The following is a 4104-nucleotide window of genomic DNA, read 5'->3' as shown; positions in this document are numbered from 1 at the left end:
GTTTTCACGTTTGCTTGGGCTGAACACATGGCTACAAAGAATCTGCAGCTTAAAAGGAGTCAATTTCATCGATAACTTCAATCTTTTCTGGGGCCATAGACAACTGTTTAAACTGGATGGCCTCCACCTAAACAAACTTGGTGCAAGAGTGCTAAAGGACAACATCTACTTCTCCATCCGTCATCCTTCAGTAGTGTGTGCCAAACTACTCAACCTGAATGGCACACACACACCTGGACAGAGTATGAGTGACCACAGGACTTCATATCAGCTTCCGAGTCATCATGTGGTTGACACATCCCACAAGGACACTGATAACACCACGCAGCCACAACAAGCACTGCTCATGGACACCATCCCGGCTGAGCCCTTCCCACAGAGCTCATCACAGACAGACTGTGACGTATCAGAACAGCTCCAAGACTCAGCACCCAAGGACGACTTTCTGGAAAACAGCCAGGGAAGCCAGGACAACATATCACAGCCACCGGAAACAACAGAGCTAGAGCCCCGCTCACCAGACACATTATTCCTCTCTCCAACATCTCCACTTCTAAGCTTCTCACAGAAAATGGAGGAACTGGTTTATGCTGGGACCAGACTCTCCCACTCTTTTGCTGCAAGCCCCCAGATATCAACTAAAAAACGGCGGGCCCCACAACCACCAAAGCCTGTGGGCCCAGCTCGTCTTCCTCCTCCTGTGAGAGCTCTCCGGCCGCTGCCACAGCGCCAGGGCCCAAACCCTCCATCTGCTGTAGGTGAACCAAAAACAACTGATAGCAGCTCTCAGTGATATGTGTCGGGTCCCCGCTATAATAGCAGCAACATTCACAAATGTTTACAGAACAAGCGGGAACCCAGTGTGCCTGTAGTTTTCTCTATTTCTGTTTTATCACGTGATAGAAAGTCTAAGGCCTTCTTAAGCCGTACGGCTGACTTATCTAATCTGCGGCCTGTTATGCATCAAACTAATATTGCTGTTGAGACAAAATGCAATGCCATCAAGTTAGCATTTTTAAACATTCGCTCACTAAAAAATAAATCATTTCTAATCATAACCACAATAACCACAAACAACCTGGATTTTATGTTTCTAAACGAAACATGGCTAGAAGACAGCTGCATCCTCAATGACCTCAATGAAACAGCCCCTCCTAACTTTACTTTCATGAGTGTTTGCAGGACTGTTAGGAGAGGTGGAGGTGTAGCTGCTCTATTTAAAGATGTCTATCAATGCAAGCAAGTGTCATTTGGTCAGTACTTGTCTTTTGAATATCTAGGGATTGTGTTGAAAGGTGCTCCACGCATTCTGTTTATTATTATTTACAGGCCTCCAAAATACTCTCCAGCCTTTGCTGAAGAGTTCACAGAAATGCTATCAATGATTTCCTCAGAGTTTGACTGTTTTGCTATTGCAGGGGATTTTAATATTCACATAGATAATGCAGAAAACAAAACTACAAAAGAAATTATAACTGTTTTAAACACTTTTGACCTGATTCAGCATGTGCATGGACCCACACACAATCGTGGACATGCTCTAGATTTAATCATCAGTAGAGGTCTAAACATTTCATTCATTGTTATTAAGTACGTAGCACTATCTGATCACTTCTGTATTTTCTTTGATATATTGATCTCTGCTACCACTGAATCTAGATCTGTCTCTGTCAGAAAGAGATGCATTAACAAAAACACTAGTGTGCTATTTTGGAGGCTATATCTTTAACACCAAGCATTTCTGCAGACTCTGTTGATCTTCTCCTTGATTCCTTTAACTCAAAAGTTAAGAATGTTATTAATTCGGATCGTTTCTTGACAACAACATTACACACACATCGGTTACATAAGTACAGAGACATAAAATGTTACCTATTTTAGCAGTTCAGAGTATGAAAAGACAATGCAGAAAAGCTGAGCGGATGTGGCAGAAGACAAAACTTGAAATTCACTATAGCATCTATAAAGGCAGCCTTCGTGCTTTCAATGTGGAACTAGGCAAAGCTAGACAGTCATTCTTCTCAAACCTTATAAACAGTAACTTAAACAACACTCGCACTCTTTTTGCTACTGTTGAGACTGACAAACCCCCCAAGTCAGATTGCCAGTGAAATGCTCTTCTTTGCAACTTCAGGGATCTTATCTATGCACGAACAGCTTGTAACACTCCAAAGAGAAAGGAAAACTTGAAATCGCATCATATGACTCCTTTAATGAGTATGTTGTCAACACATTAATAAATAACATCTATCTAGTGCTATCAAATGATTAATCGCGATTAATCGCATCCAAAATAAAAGTTTTTGTTTACATAATATATTTGTGTGTACTATGTATATTTATATAAATACACACACATACAGTATATATTATATAAATACTATATACTTATATAATTTATATTACAGATAAATATATTTAATATATAAACATAACATATTTTTCTTAAACATACATGTACAGTATGTGTGTGTGTTTATATTGACATAATAAATATATACAGTACACACACATATATTATGTAAACAAAATCTTTTATTTTGGATGCGATTAATCGTTTGACAGCACTAATAAAAACATCTAAAAACCATCAAAAACCTTTAGAGAAATAAAACAATCTAACCTACAACATAAAAGAGAAAGGAGGAATGACACACACCTGTTCTCCACTATGAGGTAGTGCATGATCACTGCCGTCTCTTTAGGCTGGATGGAGATGAGAGGTAATAGAGCAACGATTACATGACTCAGAAGCGGACCCAGATAAGACGGGTCAAGACAGCGCACGAAACAGTCCCACGTCCTGTAAACCAACAAGATAACAATAAAACCCATATCCTTGTTATTTTGTGGGTAAAGTGCAATTACAATTTCATCCTCTGGCCTGACTGCATATTAGATACAGATGGTTCTTGCTGAGCTTAAACGTTAAAATATAAATGCAAATCTGGTGTCCTGCTGAGCTCACTGCAGTAATTAAAGAACAATTTGGATCTTATCGGCAGCACTCTCATGCATATGGTGCTTCTGATACTCTTCGTAATCTGTTTGCACAGCTTCTTCTGTGCATTCACACCACTCAACAAGAAACACACCTGCAGCAGAGCTCTGGGAAGTCGTCCTTGTACCTCAGGCCAGTTCTGAGTGTTGTCATCATCTTCACTCGGACAGAGCTGATGTGCTTTGGACCCATTAGCTTCATCAGGGCCATTAAACTGTTCAGAGCCTGAGTGGAGAAAAAAGGTCAGAAATTTACTGACATAATGTTGATAGAATAATCTTGCTACGTCAAGTACTACGTTTTCTCAAGAGCTCCTACAGCTCTGGATTCTTTGTACTATTTAACCCACACACTGATAAAGATTAAATACTTAAAATCCTGAGTTTATGGAGAACTTTACTTGTCTTGTGACATGACAAAGTGATTAAAGTAAAAAAAAGCCATTTCTTCAATTTTCTTTAATAAAAGGATTCATATTATTTTTCTCTGAGAACAAAAAAAGAGAATTTGTAAAAAACGTTTGCTTTAGTTCACAAGTAGGTCTAAACATTTAATTTTTAACTGCTTTGTCATTTTCTGCAGCATTTTGCTTTCAGTGAGGACAGAAAAAAAACTATTACAGTATGCTGTGCCTAGAATCAGTTTATAATGCAGTAAAACAGATCATAGCTTCTGAAAGCCAATGTTTCTCATTAAAACCAGACAAATTGTATTCAACACCTATCATTTTCTTTTTCTCTTTCTCTCCAGCACTAGAGCTCAATAGCTGCATGTTGAAGAAAGCCAGAATGCCCAGGAGCTTGGGCTGCAGATAATCTGCCTGCACAAACATACAGTACCGTGACAGACGGCATTATTTCCAGAACAATGACTATAATAGAAAACTGAAAACAGTCTCCAATGCATTCAACTGTGTAGAACAAATGTGCTTGAATCAGTTTGTAAAAGATTTGCTAGATACTCAAGGGCCTTATTCTGATGATTATTATTAGAGCAGCTGTACCATGCGTCCTGGGGTGGTGATTTCTCTTGGGCCCTGTTAGGGGTCGTCACTGGAGGCGAAAGAAGCTAAAATAGCAAGTCCATTAAAGACCTGCTTGTAG

The sequence above is a fragment of the Sinocyclocheilus rhinocerous genome, unplaced genomic scaffold (assembly GCF_001515625.1).
Source record: "Sinocyclocheilus rhinocerous isolate Xijiao unplaced genomic scaffold, SAMN03320098_v1.1 scaffold507, whole genome shotgun sequence".
NCBI lineage: Eukaryota > Metazoa > Chordata > Actinopteri > Cypriniformes > Cyprinidae > Sinocyclocheilus > Sinocyclocheilus rhinocerous.
This window is presented reverse-complemented; position numbering follows the sequence as displayed.